This window comes from Arvicanthis niloticus, chromosome 2 (assembly GCF_011762505.2).
Source record: "Arvicanthis niloticus isolate mArvNil1 chromosome 2, mArvNil1.pat.X, whole genome shotgun sequence".
NCBI lineage: Eukaryota > Metazoa > Chordata > Mammalia > Rodentia > Muridae > Arvicanthis > Arvicanthis niloticus.
In genome coordinates, this window is record NC_047659.1 from 38,557,730 (window position 1) to 38,575,822 (window position 18,093).

At 39.8% G+C, this 18,093-nt stretch overlaps 1 long non-coding RNA gene across 1 annotated transcript in view; it reads left to right on the forward strand.

Annotated features, from left to right (window-relative positions):
* Positions 1–15,646: 15,646 nt before the first annotated feature.
* The window catches only part of LOC143441145 (uncharacterized), a 32,332-nt gene continuing 29,885 nt past the window's right edge, over positions 15,647–18,093 (forward strand). The window contains exon 1 of the long non-coding RNA XR_013108370.1: positions 15,647–16,042. This is a non-coding gene — a long non-coding RNA (uncharacterized LOC143441145). The remainder of the gene's footprint in view (positions 16,043–18,093) is intronic.

Sequence of the window (18,093 nt, forward strand, 5' to 3'; positions counted from 1 at the left end):
GAAACACACAGCTATGTTTTAGGTAGAGCTTCTACCTTCAAAGAATATGTGGCCTGTTTTACTTTTGATATATTACAAAACTGTGGGGGAAGAATAAAATAGCACACTCTTTAATTAGACCTGAGTTAATGTCCCAACTTTACAATTTACAAACTTTCAGTTTAGGTAATTCATTCAATCTTCCCAAATCTTGTCATATGAACAGCATAGAAACAAAAGATACATATCGTCACTGAAGTTAGAAGCATTATAATGATGTATATTCTAATGGACAAAGGAGTTGGCGTTTTTTCTTACCTCCTGCCACTTGGCTTACCTAGTCTGCAGACTAGGAATACCTTTTCTTTCTTTCTTTTTTTTTTTTTAATAAGACAGGTAGCTCATACAATTTTAAAGCTACATTGAATATGGTGAGATGCTCACACTTACTTAAGGTAAATTTACAAACCAGGAGTAATAGCACGTACCTGTCATTCCATCTCTGGGGAAGTGGAGGCAGGAGGATTGTGAGTGGCCAGCATAATAAAACTTTGTTTCAAAAACAAAACCAACATGATGTCAAAAGAATGTGTGCATGTGTGTGTGTGTGTGTGTGTAATATTTGTAAAGCATATCTATAATATATACAAATATTTGCAGAGCATGTCTGTAGTTATCTTGTTGTATAAGTAAACATCGTAATTAGATCTCAAGCTTGGGGTGTGGCTCACTTGCCTGGAATGAACTGGGTTCATGCTGTAGCACTGCCAAAAAAATTGAATTGTGAGCTAGGCATGGTGGCTCATGCTCTTAATCCTAGTACTTGGTAAGCTGAGACAGTGGGAAAGAGTTTGAGGCCAGCCTGGGCTACATAGTGAGTTCTAGGCTAGCCTAGGCTGCTGAATGAGAACTCATCATAACATTCATCCTTCCCACTCCTGTGAAAAGAAAGATAGGGATGTTCTAAGCTTGGCCAGTGCTGTTTAGACTTTGGCTTTTAATTTCCAAATGACATCATTTCGGTGCTTATAACTCATAGACTTAAAGCCTGACATTCTGAATGAAAATGGAAAACTAGAAGTTGTATTCTTAGTATTCCTTTACTTAAACTAATGGCATTCATTATAGAATCAATCTTTCCCTCTAAATAATTGTAGTAACTATTAATTTTATATCACTGTTCAGTGAGCTGAGAGATAGGCAGGAAGGGCTTCCAAGTTCTTTTGTTGTTATGTTTCCAGAAGTGCATAAACCCTAAGGGAAGAAACTGCAGAGTATATCAGGACAGTCTATTTCCTCAAAGATTCCAACCCAAGGGCTACTCTGGCATCTTTTCTCTGAAGGCTCAAGTATGGTTCATCATGGCCAAGTGTTTTGATGCAGCTGATTTGACTCCTAAATGAAGCTGGATCCTGACGAGAAAGTTCAAGAATTATTGTCGGCTTTTCTGCATAACTTAGAAGCATCCACAAAGGCATATGTAGTACTGCCCTGGCAGACATGTATACACGAGCACAGTGTAACACCTCCATCCTCCATGCTTGGCACGTTAGCATGGATGTTCATTTTTATAGCCGCTAACTTATTAGCTGTGGATTACGTTGTCACTTTGTGTGTTACATTTCCAAGCATAAGAAGTGTGAGCGAGTTCTAAGACATGTGAAATGAAGGATCAGCTCGGGAAAGCTGGTCTTGAAGGCACCAGCGAGGAAAGATAAAGATTTCATCATGTGGTTCAGACAGGCTGCCAATTCCTTGATTGACAGCTCTCTGTATGGCAAGTCTTGAGGGATTGGGTATTTAAATCTTAATTACAAAAAAGTGTTACAGAATACTAAAAATCATTCAAGGAAATTGGAAGCCTTATAATGTTCGTTCCTCTATTAATCTCTTATACAGAATAAATTTGATTGACAAGATCCATATAAATTCTGTAAAGGAATTTAGAAAATCAGTGAAAAATTGAAGGGGAAATTTTAAACTATGTGCTAGAAATGTACCCTCTCCAGTAAATTAAATTGCCCCAAAATTGCATACACAAAAATAAAACAGACAAAAGTGAACTTGCTCAAAGATGTATTCTTAACTGGCCTAAATAACAAAAACCTCATTAACACAATTTCAAACAAACAAAAAGACAATACAAATAGCTGCTGAGCTGAGAATGCAAAATCACAGAAGTTTACAGAAGAAAAGAATATTAGACTCCAGAAGATAGAAATCAGGAAACTGCCTAGAAAAAAATTTAAAAATACATTTTGAGGAATATTCAAGAACATTATTTATGCTTGAAATGTCTATGTCATGCTCTCATTAATTGTTTAATTCAACAAATATTAGGTAACTAACTTTGTCCTAACTCTTTACCCCATGCAGAGATGACATAGTGCAAACAGAATTAAAGAATTCAGGGCAAAAACACTGTGGAAATCAGCCATAGCATTAAAATCTCATACAAACATACATAGGGCTGAGCATCTCCTGTTTTTTCACACCCCACGTGCACTTTATACCTTTTCCTGCTTTGTTTTTTTCCCTGAGAAGCTAATTTATATAAACTGTATGAGGTGTTCTGTGTCAGCCAGGGTTCTTCAGAAGAGTGGGACAAATATGACACATGCATGTATCTGTCCTACCTATTTATCATGTATGTATATATAATATATATACATATATAATATATGTATTTATATATATATATATATATATATCTATTATCTATCTATTATCTACCATCTATCCCTACTTATATATACCGACTAACATTTATTATGAGGATTGGTTCACACAATCATAGAATTTAAATGTCGTTATGATGCACTGTCTGCAAAATGAAGACCTGCCCCCAAAGCCAGCAATACAGTTCTCATCCAAACTTAAGGACCCAAGAATCAAATTAACTGCAGTCATAGGTCCTAATCTGCCTTCTGAAGATGTAAGAATCTGGAGGACAGTTGTACAAGAACAAAAGAGAGACTCATGAACCAGATTAGACAGAAAGAAAGCTCTTTTATCTATCTTTCTGTTAGATCTAAGCCCTCAACACTTTAGACATTGCTGAGGGTAACTTTCTTTGATTTAGCTTATTGATGTCAATGCTAGGCTCCCCAAGAAATCCCTTCCCAGACACACTCGGAAATGATAACCCTGTCGAGCTAGCATATACAATCAACAATCATAGTTCTTTCTTTTGACAGTTGATTGAATTCAGCTAGTGGGGCCTTGGAAGCATGTCCAAAGGAGAGAGAAGTGTGAGGGAGGGTATTGGGCGAGGCAACTCTGATCACAACCTGTATTGGCCAGGAAGTCACAACTCTCCTCCAGCTATAGATGCAAACTGGCCATTTAGATGCATGTGTTTTCTGCTAAATAAACAGCGAGGGCAAAGAATCCTACTTGGCTTCACAAAAGATGGGTCCTCGAGCTGGGTCCTTTCAGAGGAATAGAGACTCCCAAAGAAGTGGGGACTGAGTCAGGGAAGCTTGCACACATGAAACATGCGTGAGAGGGGAGGGAACAAGCTGAGAGGATTCCTAAAGTGGAATTGTGAAGGCAGACATTTACTATGAGGCTGGGTTTATACAATGTCCTGGTTAGACAACTTGGCCCAATCTAGAGTCACCTGAAAAGAGGGAAACTTAACTGAACAATTACTTCACTCATAATAATCTGTAAGAAATTATCTCGATTGATAACTGATGTGTTTTGTGTAATAATCACGTGTACGACACACATGCTCACATGAGTTTGTAGAAATGTACAGAATCAAGAAACATAGAATTATATCTTTTTGCAAGACACATTGGGTTTATTCAAATAAAGTAAACAAGACCTCAACTGACCTTTTTATCACATATGTGTGAAAAGGTAAGCCTGTGCAGAACACTGCCACCTGCAGCTCCGCTTCGACTTTCAAGTAGCTCTGTGTTCTGAGCCATTCTTCCTCACATTCTTTCAGGCCTCACTGTCTTTGAAGGTATAAGTGGGCAGAAGAGCAAAACCATAGATTCTCTGCCTAGGAAAGAATGTACCTGATGAGTTTACAGATGTCATGTTAGTAATCTTGGCTTTTGCAGCAGAATTCTCTTTCACCAAGAAAAAAAAATGACAAGAAATCCTGGTGAGGATGTGGGGAGAGAAGAACTTTTATTCCCTGCCAGTGAGAATGTACCATCTACAGCCACTCTGAAAATCAGTCTAAAGTGATTCCTAAAAAACCTAAAACTAGTAGTACCTATGTGGTCCAGCTATGGTGAACATATATTCAAAAGACTATATAGTCCACCACAGAGATACTGGGATTCCTATGTTTTTTGCTAGGGTAATTCACAATATCAAGAAAATGGAATCCTCCTATCTGCCCATCAACTGATGAATGAGTAATAAAAATGTAGTTCCCCTAAACAATGGAATTTTATTCAGGATATGGAAAAAATGAAATTAAGAAGGATGCAGGAAAATGCATGGGGCTGGAAAATATTACAGTAGGGGGTTGGGGTTTGGGTGACCCAGACTCAGGAAGGTAAATGACACACTTCTCTCTCATGTATGAGTCCCAGCTTCTAATTTTCAGATATTTGTACTTTTGTGGAAGAGAATGCAGGAGAGGCCAAGAGAAAATTGAAGATGACAGAAAGGAGCTGGTGTGAGCATGGTGTAGAATTAACCTAAATCAACTAGGTATAAAAACGACATAAGGACATTGGTTGCTTTTTAGTGTAATTTTAAAAATAAAATAAAAATCATCTTGTCTTTTCCCACATTCCCTCACGTGGCTTGTCCTGTTGTGAAGATATCTTCTTTAATAAATTAACTCTTACAGATTTCATTAAAGGCTTATGGTGAATATTATTTTCATATCCGTACATGAGGTTGCCAAGATAGCAAATGCTGCTGATAAAAAGCCAAAGACAGGCAGCTTCCTTATGAACATCGTGACAGGCGTGGGTTAGCACTTTCCTTCTTGATGTTGAAAGCTATCCATTGCCCTCTCCTAGAGACAACCATGATGCCATGGTTGGCGAGGTGGGAGGAGATTCTTACATCTGGAAGGGATGAGTAGCCCATAAGTTTGTCATTGGTATAATGATACTTTGGGCAAGGAAGCAACTGTTCTGAGAAATACTGTGAGTGTGCTGTGGAATGAAGTGTAAATGTGCTTTCTCAGACCACATTTGTCTTGGAGAGATGAGCTGGGATGCCTGAGCCTCCCAACCCCCTTTCCCAACACCTAAGCTGGTGACTACCACTGTAACTAAAGCTAGCTTTTTCCGTTGTTTTGTTTGTTGTTTGTTGTGCGTTTGTTTTCCCTGGAAGTTACCAGAGCTGCTGTTGATCCTGTCTTAGGGCTTTTATTGCTGTGAAGAGGCACCTTGACCACAGAAACTATTATAAAGGAAAATACTTAATTGGGGGCTGGTTTACAATTTCAGGGGTTTAATCCATTACCATCATGGCAGGAAGCATGGCAGTATGCAGGCAGACATGATGCTGGAGAAAGACCTAAGATTTCTACATCCATTTCAATAGGCAGCAGGAAGAGAAAGTGACACTCTGGGACTGGCTTGAGCTTCTGAAACATCAAAGATGGCCTCCCAGTGACACACTTCCTCTAAGAAGTCCACCATGCTCCAACAAGGATACATCTCCTAATAGTACCAAACCCTAAGGACCTATGGGAGCCATTTTTATTCAAACCACACAGATCTTTTTATGACTTGTATGGGGGTCACTTATCTTCTAGTTCAACACTCATAAGGCATAATCGATGGTTTGATCTTTAGTTTACCTGGAGTTTAAGGACTCTTTTCTATGAGACTTTCCTAGTACCTGCTGAGTTGGAACTTCAATGATATATCTAGTTATACAGACTCTCCTTGCCTTTGCAAAGTTGTATGGTTGTGTCAGGGATGATAACAGGGACAGACCCATCAGGATCCTCCCTTAGCCTTCTGAGCTATCTGTGGAAGCACAAGTTGAGGTTAAGGAACAGTGAGAATGAGAACCCCTTGGTTCTGTGTATTTGCCCAGTATTTTTCCTGCCAAGGCATGAAGCAGGCTGAGGCACAGAAAAGAAATACACAGTGCTTTGTGCAAGTTACATCTGCTGTGGCCTGGCAACAGATTCTAGGCATGAGGAGTAATGTCCATGCGAGTTTGAGTTGAGAGACTGTGAAACCTAAGAAGACTTCCTATAAAGTCCCTGCCACAGGGCAAAGAGGCTGACTGAACAAGTCCCCTGGGATGGGGGAAAACTCATTAACTTTCCACTCACTTAAATTGCATGCCGCTTCTACTTCCATTAACCAGTCATCTTAGACTTGCATGACAAACGTAAATGCTCTAATATAAAGTGTATTTCTTCTCATATTGTGTGCCCATTGTACAACGATCAACTCTGAATAACTCTTTAAGCAACTTTTTAAGCATGGCCTCACATGATCCTGGAGCATGCATGCCTTCTGACAGGGATAAGGTAGAAAAACCTGTCTTAAAACCAATTTAATATCAGGGATTAGCCTTGTAGTCACATGTTGGGCCTTGGACGAGGTAACTCCATTTAACCTGCAACCTTCAATCACAGGTAGCACAGGTAGAGGTCTCCACCTCCAGAGATTTAAATATTAATGAGTTATCTAAAGGCCAGGGGTGTAGCTAATTAAGTTATTCCCTCCCCCTTTTCCCCTCCCTATAAAATTAGGCTCCCCTGGCCTTTGGGGGGAAGCGCATACCACCTACATCCATTTACCATGCAATGAACAATAAAAGCTTTGGAAAACCAGACTCCACGTGTCGCCTGATCTGCCACCGCCAGGTTCCCAGCCTTTGGAAACTTGAGACGCCCACCGCCAGCCCGCGGAGGCTGTACCAATGTGGGACCCTCCGCTGGCAGTGTGGTCTGATGCCAGACCGCCGTGGGACCAGCCGCCGGACTCCCTCTCCGCCCCCTCGAGATTTCTTCCCCACAGTCACACATCAGTAGCCCCAGCCAGTCACATCTCCAAGCCTGAAGGCAAGGTGTAGAAAGGTCAGCTCTCTCTTGCTGTGCTATGACCAGTACTAAAAATAAAAACCCTTATCAGAGTTTGCCATGCTATGTAAACTTGAGCAAGTTCCTTCACATGCTATGCCTTAGCTCTACCTCTGTGTGTGTGTGTGTGTGTGTGTGTGTGTGTGTGATCATAATGATATCACTTCTCCAGAATCAGAAGTGATTTGAAGAATGGAGCTGCAAATTCATGTGCCATATGTGTGTAAGAGATGAATGAACCAACAGACTGCCTCTGGGTTGCTGTTGCTCCTTCTGAAATATTATTCCACTAACTTCGGCAATCTTCTCTCTTCAATTCTTAATTCAATATATGAAACAAAAATTATTTTTTTATTTTTATTTTTTTTCTGTCTTTTTATTGGATATTTTATTTACATTTCAGATGCCATCCCCTTTCCCCATTTCCCCTCCCTAGAAAACCCCTATCCCATACCCCCTTCTCCTTTTTGCTTTTATACAATTTTTTTTTAGTGTTTACCAATGGCTTTATAAATTTGGTAATGCTCAATATCAATCAGAAGTGTAACCTAATACCCAACCTAGATATATCAACTATCTTTGACTGGTGGAGACATGTGAACATCTGCCTCCATGTCTGGCCTCCCTCTCTCTTTCTCTCTCATCACCTAGCCCCTCCTCTCCTTACTCCTCCCACCTTAGCTCCTCCTACTTATCACCCTTCCTGTTAAAATAAAACTTTTCTCTCAAAATACAATTAGAACATAACTATACCAATTTATATCAGCAAGGTGCAAGATAGATCTAATACCCAGTCCATCATTTTGTTGACTAACCAGAACCTCTGTCATCTCTCCTAAATAAAAGACTTAGTTCTGAACCTGGCTTTTTTTTCTTGGCTTTAGAATGAATGTCAGCTGAAAACCATCCTCTCAAATCTTTTCTCTCAAAGTAAATAGCAAGGATTGGCTATAAGACTATAAGTTTTCAACCCCATCAGAAATCCAGAATGACTGAGTTAACTGAAATTCTGGGAAGCACAAAGCATAGCTTCTAAAACATAGCCAATCGATAGAGACCACTGAACACCTGGACAGTCCTTATACTACAGAATGTTGGAGCATCCAATATTCAGCCTTCTGGCTCAGGATTATCTGACAAACCTAGTGATGCAGAATTATTAAGGGCTGATTACTCTGTCTAGGCAGATATAATCAGTAGACTATTCTCCAATTGTGTCCTTTTCTGGACAGTGATTTGTCTGCAGATGGAAAGAGGCAATTCTTGCCTAGTGGCTGACTCACCACAATTGGGATAACTCCAAAGATGCTCAATTTCTTCTTAGAATCCAAGACAGGAAGCTGTCAGGAGCAGACAGGTCTCTAATCAAAATGAACATTAATACAGAAATGTTTGTAAACATCAATTCTGTGGACTTCTGAAGTTTTGAAAACCAACTATTTATGTAAGGCAATCTGGACTGTTGTCTGTTAACTCCTCTCAGCTATTTCTAAAGAAAATATAGAAAACACCCTAACAATAAACTCAAGGACATGACTTTGCTATAGTCCCTTAACTCACAGGCTAATCATCTCAAATAAGTTTAAAAAGTTAAAGAAGGACTGGGTCTAAGCCTTGTATTCCTAAATGTGTTATACAGGCACAATGCCTATGATAATAACAATATTCATCTCAATTTTATATTAACAAGAAGCTCATGCCAATGAAAATCTTAAATTTGAAATCAAAGTAAATTTTGTACCATTTGAGAAATTATAACTTCATCTTAATAACAATTATACATATTTCTACCAGTAGATTATGGCTATGCAATAAATCCTAGATAATCCTCCCTGTTCCAAAAAAACCACTACTTTTCCCTAGAAAGGCAGCCCAATATTAACCACCTCAGTCCCCAAGCCCAGGGAATAGGGGCACCGACTCTTCATTAACTTCTTCAAGCTGACTATGGGTGTTGAGATATTAGAAGAGGGGTTGGGGGAAGAGTAAATTGATAAGCCTCTGACACTGTGTCTTCACTGCATCCAGCTGGAATTCCAGGACATCAGAGGTTCGAGCAGGCCTGCTCAGCTTGCCTGATGAGTAGATACATCAACGCTAAGTATTCTGCAATATACAATTCTCAAAACAAATTTTAGTATCAAGATAATTGTTTGTTTGAATTCTGGAATCTAGTCTTTTGGAGGCCTGCCTCTGTCATGTCTAATCCATATAATTCTGGGAGTTTCTATGAGGGTGTGCTCCACCATCCTCCCATTTTTTTCTTCCTGCTCTCAAATTTCCCAACATCAGGGAATCCAAACTTTTGGGCACCTAGGCCCTCCACTTCCACTGATGCCTAACCCCTTACCCCATTCCCTCCCTCCAATTACTATGAGGGTGTGCTTCCACCAACCTCTCATTCCTGCCTCCCTGCTCTTGCAATTCCACAACACTAGGGAATCCAAACTTTCAGGTACCAAGGCTGTCCACTTCCACTGATGCCTGGCAAGGCCACCCTCAACTACCTATACAGGTGGAGCCATGAGTCCCCCCTCCCTTTGTGTTCTCAGGCTGGAGATTTTAGAATGGCTACTCCAGCTTGTTTCTTAGGACCATTTGCTTGAAAAATTGTTTCCCAGCCTTTTACTCTAAGGTAGAGTCTGTCTTTGCACTGAGGTGGGTTTCCTGTGTGCAGCAAAATGCTGGGTCCCATTTATGTATCCAGCCCATTAGCCTATGTGTTTTAATTAGGGAACTGAGTCCATTGATGTTGAGATATTAAGGAACAGTGATTATTGCTTCCTGTTATTTTTGTTATTAGAGGTGAAGTTATCTTTGTGTGGCTATCTTCTTTTGGATTTGTTGGAAGAGGGTTACTTTCTTGCTTTTTCTAGGGTATAATTTCCCTCCTTGTATTGGAGCTTTCCTACAATTGTTCTTTGTAATGCTGGGTTTGTGGAAAGATATTGTGTAAATTTGGTTTTGTCATAGAATACCTTGGTTTCTCCATCTATGGTAATTGAGAGTTTTGCTGGGTATAGTAGCCTGGCATTTGTGTTCTCTTAGGGTCTGTATGACATCTGTCCAGCATCTTCTAGCTTTGATAGTATCTGGTGAGAAGTCTGCTGTAATTCTGATAGGTCTGCCTTTATATGTTACTTGGCCTTTTTTTCTTACTGCATATTCTTTCTTTGTTTTGTGCACTTGGTGTTTTGATTATTATGTGATGGGAGGTATTTCTTTTCTGGTCTAGTCTATTTGGCGTACTATAGGCTTCTTATATGTTTATGGGCATCTCGTTCTTTAGATTAAGGAAGTTTTCTTCTATAATTTTGTTGAAGATATTTATTGGTCCTTTAAGTTGGGAATCTTCACTCTCTTCTATACCTATTATCCTTAGGTTTGGTCTCCTCATTGTGTCCTGGATTTCCTGGATGTTTTGTGTTAAGAACTTTTTGCGTTTTCTTTGACAGTTGTGTCAATATTTCCTATGGTATCTTCTGCACCTGAGATTCTCTCTTCTATCTCTTGTATTCTGTTGGTGATGCTTGTGTCTATGACTCCTGATCTCTTTTCTAGGTTTTTCTATCTCCAGGGTAGTCTCCCTTTGTGATTTCTTGATTGTTTCTACTTCCATTTTTATGTCCTGGATTGTTTTGCTCAATTCCTTCACCTGTTTGGTTGTCTTCTCTTGTAATTCTTTAAGGGATTTTTGTCTTTCCTATTTAAGGGCATCTACCTGTTTACCTGTGTTCTCCTCAAATTCTTTGAGAGTGTTATTTATGTCCTTCTTAAAGTCCTCTATCATCATCATTAGAAGTGATTTTAAATCTGAATCTTGCTTTCCTGGTGATATGGGGAATTCGGGACTTTCTAGTGTGGGAGAACTAGGTTCTAAGGATGCCAAGTACCCTGGGTTACTGATGCTTATGTTCTTGTGCTTGCCTTTTGCCTTCTGTATCTCCTTGGTGCTACCTTCCCTGTCCCAGACTGGAGCCTGTCTTTCCTATTATCTTGGTTGTATCAGAACTTTGTGGGGTGGTGTAACTACTGGGGTTAGAGCTGAGGCCCAAAATCTGCTCAGTGTTCAAATGCAGACAGGATGCTGCCCAGGTTAGAGCTCTGGGAGCCCCATTTCCTCTGGGTTCTTAGAGATTGGGGGCAGAGCTCCCACCCAAGATCTGCTCAGTGCTCTGGCCCAGACCAAAGGGAACCAGTGCTCCGGGCCAGGAGTGACTTCCTGGGCCCTTGTGGGTCTCAGTTACTCTCTGTTTGGGGCAGGCCTTGCTGTCTGCTTACCTAAGATACTGCCTGAATTAGAGCACCTGGGATCCCCTCTTCCTTTGGGTTCTTAGATACTGGGGGCAGAGCTGCCACCCAAGATCTGCTCGGTGCTCTGGCCTAGACCAGAAGGAACACAAAAAGTATTTTTTAAAAAGCATTTGCAGTAGGTTTAACATAAAGTTGTACTACAAACAATATGGTTTCACTTTTCTTTGCTGCCCAATGATACTCCATCTTGAATATGTACCACAGTTGTTTTTATCCATTCATCTACTGATGAATACCAGAGCTGGTTGCATAACATGAGTATTGTGAATAACACCACAATAACAATGGTGCTTATTCCCATGAGGATTGGTATAATTTACATTCCCATCCATGGTATATAAGGATTCCTTTCTCCCACACTCTAGGCCAATACTTGTCATATTTTATTTCTTGATAACAGCCATTTTGATTGGGTGATATTGAGCTTCACTGTAGCTTTGCATTTCTTTGATGGGAAAAGATGTTGAACATTTATCTGTGTGTATTTGGGTCATTTGCACTTCCTTTGAGAAGGTTTTGTCTTTTAGTGTTTAAGTTTTCTGTGTTATGGATATTAATATCTGTATTAATAGCTTGTTTGACGTGTGGCTGTCAAACATTTTCTCCCATTCTGTAGGCTATATCTTAACTTTGATAATTGTTTCCTCTGCGGTGCAGACAATGTATCATGTGATTCCCCTTTGTCTTTTGCTATTACTTCTGGCTTATACTTCTGTTCTGAAATCTCTCCCCTTTGTTTTCTCTAGCAGCTTCAGATTTTACAGTAAAGACCTTGATCCAGTTGCTTTTTCTATGAGGAAGTAGGTGTCTAGTTTCTGTCATCTCTAAAGAATATCCGATTACCTTGGCACAATTTCTTGAAGCTGCTTTCTTTTTCCAACATGTGTTTTTGGTCCCCTTGTGAAGAATCCAGTGTCTACATCTGCCTGACATTTTTCTAATACTTCCATTTGCTGGTCTCTGTGTTGTTTTTGTAAAAATACCTTGCTGGTTTTGTTACCATGGATCTATGGTAGAGCTGAAATCAAGTACTGTGATACCCACGGCACTACTCTTTTGGCTAAATACTACTTTGGCTATTAAAGGTCTTCTGAGCTTCCATGTGAATTTTAGGGTTTCTTCCTTGTTAATGTGAAGAATATTATTATAATTTTAATGGGAACTGCCCTTAACTCATAGATTATAATAAGATTGTTACTGTTATGTTGAAAACATAATCCTGATTTTTATAATCCTGCTCCATTGCTGCAACGTTTATCAGACCTAAGTGTTTGATGGTACAGTCTTTAAGGCATTTTAGATACAGGATTGCATCATCCTTGCTCTCTCACTTCTTGGATCACTTTTATTTCCTTCCCTGGCTTTATTTACAAGCTAAGAAATCAAGCATTATACTGGATTAGCATGAGGAAATTTGACCCCTTGACTCATTTGTATTGAAATGTAAAAATATTTCTCCATACAATATGATATTGACTATGGTCTTCTCATACATACATTTACGTTGAGATGTTCCTTCTGCTCTGCTTTTAGCTTGAAGGGATGTTACATTTTGTGAAAGGCCTTTCCTCTATAATAAATGTGTGAATTTGCCCCACGATCCTGCCTATTTGTTGTGTTGTATTTATTTATCTATATATTTATTCATCTTCATTAATTAACCAACCTTTGTAACCCTGGAATGATAGTAACTTGATTGTGATTATGATCCTTTCATGTTGATGAACCTGGTTTGCAAGGATTTTATGGACTTTGTGCTTATGTTCATCAAAGAAATTTGTCTATATTTTTTGTATTGTATCCATACCTGGTTTTGATAAAGGTGATATTGGCCTAAGTATTGTAAGTTAATTCCTCTACAGAACACACAGGCTCTCTTAAAGCAAATACATGGGGGAACTTGCCCCAGTCATGTAGTCTAGAAACTCACCATTCTGTTTTTCATGCACAAAAACTATATCCTGGTTGACACACTTCACTTATCAAGAAGAGTTAGCCAGAAGCAAAACTACAGAAGCTCAAAAGCAAGGGACATGGTGGATCCTGGAACCATTGACTAGGTTTTGATAGATTAGGTCTTCATTCCTGGTTTGGCAGATATTGATGCCTACCTACTTGTTTTTTTTTCCAATTATTTGATTAATTTACATCCTAAATGTTGCCCCCTGGTCCCCCTCCCAGAGTTTTCTACCCCATTCTTCCTCCCCTTTGCCTCTGAGAAGGTACCCCTCTGCCCCCCAGCATCCTCTTCCCTGGGCATCAAGTCTCTACAGGATTAGGCACATCTGCTCCTGCTGAGGACAATGCAATCTTCTGCTACATCTGTGCCAGGGCCTTGGACCAGCCTGCATTGGTGGCTTAGTCTCTAGGAGCTCCCAGGGGTCTGGGTTTGTTGACACTGTTGGTGTTCCTATGGGGATGCCATCCCCTTCAGCTCCTTTAATCCTTCTGCTAACTCTTCTATAGAGGTCTCAGACCTCAGGCCAATGGTTGAGTGTAAGTATCTGCATCTGTCTCAGTCAGCTGCTGGTGGAGCCTCTCAGGGGACAGCCATGGTAGGCTCCTGTCTACAAGCATAACATAGCATCACTAATAGTGTCAGGGTTTAGTCTCCACCCACGGGATGGATCCCAAGTTGGAGGGATGGAGCCACCAACCCACCTTCAGTTTTTTTTTTTTTTTTTTTTTTTTTTTTTTTTTTTTTTTGACCCAGAATTTTTTCTGTCTAAAGAAGTGCAGGAACAAAAATGGAGCAGAGAATGAAAGAAAGGTGGTCCAGTGACCTGCTTAGTTCTAAGGTCACCATGGTGATTCTAACATGGGGTCAGTTGTGCTAATATCTCAGGACCTTTCCATCAGAATGAGGTGGGAAATGTTCTTTCTCTGTCTATTCTATAGGATAGTTTGAGGAACATGGCAATTTTCATTTAGTTCTGGAGGAATTAGGCAGCTAATTTGAGGTAATATTCGCAGTATTCTTTCTTTGTTCTGTAGCTTTATATTTCAGCATGGTGAAATATGGAGAGATTATTTTCTAGCCAGGTTTATTTAGAACTCTAGATTCCTCCCGTACCTGGACATCCATTTTTTCCCCTAGATGTGGCAAACTCCCTGCTATAATTTCATAGATTGAGTGTCCGAGGGTTTTTTCTTCCACATCCATCCCCTAACCCACACCTTTGATTAAAAGGTTTTAATCCCATAGTTATACTCCAAAGGTCTTGACTGAATTTCTTCTGTGTCGTTTCTTGACTATAAATTTCTCAGTCTCATCTTCAATTCCCAGTACTCAGTTTTCTGTCTGGTCTAGTCTCCCCGAGACACCTTACACTGAATTTTTTGGTGAGTGGCCCGCCCTTGAAAACCCATTCTATAACAACACTCAGAGAAAAACGCACGCTTCTGTAATGGCAACACCACCAAAACAAACCAGATAGAAAAACACACTAAAAAAACAATCAAGACAATAGTTCACTACCAGCAATCACAGAAAAGGAATTGGAAAAAATAATTGAAAAAAAAATACTATGAAAAGCTATCATTAGTAAAGGTAACAACAATAAAATAAGGAAATAAAGAAGGAAAAAAGGAAAGAAAACAAAATAAAAAATTCCAAACTAAATAAAAACATGCAAATAAAACTAAATGGAAATAAAAAGAGGAATAAAAATGTGACATAAAAGGCTAAAAATACGAAAATAAAGTAAAAACAATGCTAATAGATTGGGCTTTTTTTTAACAGTTTTTTTTGTTGTTGTTGTTTTGTTTTTTGCTTGTTTTGTTTTAGTCACAGACTTGGAGAAGTTTTTGGTAGTCGGAGGTGGGATGTGTGTAGTGTGAGCTTCGGTGTGTATCTCTCGTGCCTTAACAATTGGTTGTACAAGTGAGTTAAGGACTTGGCCAAAGTATGTGGCCATCATCAGAGCTACATCTGCTTTCAGATTTCGTCCCCCGTCTTCCTGCGCCCCCACCCACTTTTGCTGTTGGCCCTAACCAGCTTTGACCTCTCAGTAAATTGCAGGTTAATGCAGAAGCCTCTAGTCTGTGAGCTCCGATGTTCCCTGAGTGTTGTGGAGGACTGAGGACACAGACAAAGCACTAGGATTCTGTGCTGTGGATACTGACTGGAAGTAATCATAATTTGCCTGCTGGTCTCTAGGCTTTCACATCCTGTTGAACAGGAAACCACCTCGGGAGAGAGACTAGCCTGCAGGAAACATCTGATCTGCTGGGAGTGGATCAGAGCTCAGTTACTCCTCCCAACAGCGAGCTCCACACAGCCTGCAGGCAGCCTGTGAGGCCAAACCCTCCAGCCCTATGCTAAGAGCGTTCCAGTTCTCTGATCCACAGATGATGGGTCTGCACCTTTGTGCAGAGGGCAGTGCTACAGGCTACTGCACTGTCCACAGCAGCTCCGCATGCATCTGGTCCTCCTCTCAACATCCATCTCTACTGAGCCTCTTACTGCTATGCCCCACCCAGAAACCATGGCAGAATATCTTCAAGAGGCTTAGCTAGAGATCTCTTCTTGCTTTCACTTCCCTATAATAACAGTCTTAACTAACAGGCGCTCTTTCAAGGCGGTGCCTGGCTATCTAGTACTCTGGGATAGACAAGGGGATCAAATTCAAGAGAATTCTTCCTTAATGCTGACTTGCCAAGCAAGAAGGATCACTGTTATGCTGAACTCCTACCCTGGATTCAAGGCTTGTGAAAACTGTGAGTTATGCTACATAGAAAAAAAATGATAATACATGAGCTTTCCAATTGGGTTTTCCTCCCCTGCCCTTTCTTCCTAAAGGTTATTGATTGCCTTTCTTAGCTTCCAAAGAGGATCTGCTATGGCCCACAAGTTATAAGGAGGGGGTGCTTTAGAATTTAGACAATGAGAAATAGAAGGATAGGGAGGGAAGAGGGGAGACAAGAAGCCTACCTGCAGACATGAGAAAAGAAAATCCCTCTGGAATGGTGGTCTTAGAGCAGTGGGTCTCAACCTGTGGTCGTGACCCCCTTGTGGTCACACACCATATCACATCCTGCATATCAGATATTTACATTATGATTCATAACCGTGGCAGAATCACAGTTATGAAGTAGTGAAGGAATAATTTTATGGTTGAGGGTCACCACCATATTATTAAAGGGTCATAGCATCAGGAAGGTTGAGAACCACTGCTTTAGAGGATGTAAGCAGAAAGGATTTCTAGGAGTTTTAGAAACAGAAAATCTCGAGACATACAGCACATAAGAGATTTATTCTTTTATTTTTAATTGGATATTTTATTTACATTTCAGATGCCATCCCCTTTCCCCATTTACCTTCCCTAGAAAACCCCTATCCCATGCCCCCTTCTCCTTTTTGCTTTTATACAATTTTTAAAAAAATATTAATCAAAGGCTTTATAAGTTTGGTAATACTCAATATCAATCAGAAGTGTAACCCAATACCCAACCTAGATATATGAACTATCGTTGACTGGCAGGGACACGCAAACCTCTGCCTCCCTGTCTCTCTCTCTCTCTCTCTCTCTCTCTCTCTCTCTCTCTCTCTCTCTCCTCACCTAGCTCCTCTTCCTCTTCTCCATCTCCTCCTCCTCTCCTTACCTCCTCCTACATATCACTCTTGCTGTTAAAATAAAACTTTTCTCTCAAAATACAATTAGAACATAACTATACCAATTGGTGTCAGTAAGGCACAAGATAGACCTAATATCCAGTCCATCATTTTGTTGACTAACCAGAACCACTGTCATCTCTCCTAAATAAAAGACTTAGTTCTGAACCTGGCTTTTTTTTTTTCTTGGCTTTAGAATGAATGTCAGCTGAAAATCATCCTCTCAAATCTTTTCTTTCAAAGTAAATAGCTGGAATTGGCTATAAGACTATAAGTCTTCAACCCCATTAGAAATCCAGAATGGCTGAATTAATTGAAATTATGGAAGCACAAAGCATAGCTTCTAAAACTTAGCCAATTTATAGAGATTGCTGAACACCTGAACAGTCCCTATACTACAAAATGTTGGAGCATCCAATATTCAGCCTTCTGGCCCAGGATCATCTGACAAACCTAGTGCTGCAGAATTATTAAGGACTGATTACTCTGTCTAGGCAGATATAATCAGCCAACTATTCTGCAAGTGTGTCCTTTTCTAGACAGTAATTTGTCTGTAGATGAAAAGAGGCGATTCTTGCCTAGTGGCTGTCTCACCACAACTGGAATAACTCCAAAGATGCTCAATTTCTTCTTAGAATCCAAGACAGGAAGCTGTCAGGAGCAGACAGGTCTCTAATCAAAATGAACATTAATACAGAAATGTTTGTAAACGTCAATTCTGTGGACTTCTGAAGTTTTGAAAACCAACTATTTATGTAAGGTAATCTGGACTGTTGTCTGTTAACTCCTCTCAGCTATTTCTAAAGAAAATATAGAAAACACCCTAACAATAAACTCAAAGCCATTAATTTGCTATAGTCCCTTAACTCACAGGCTAACCATCTCAAATCACTTAAAAAAGTTAAAGAAGGACTGGGTCTAAGCCTTGTATGCTTAAATGTGTTATACAGGCACAATGCCTATGAGAGTAACAATATTCATTTCACTTTTATATCAATAAGAAGCTCGTACCAATGGAAACCTTAAATTTGAAATCCAAGTAAATTTTGTACCATTTAAGAAATTGTAACTTCATCTTAATAACAATTACACATATTTCTACCAATAGGTTATGGCTATGCAATAAATTCTAGCTAATCCTCCCTGTTCCAACAAA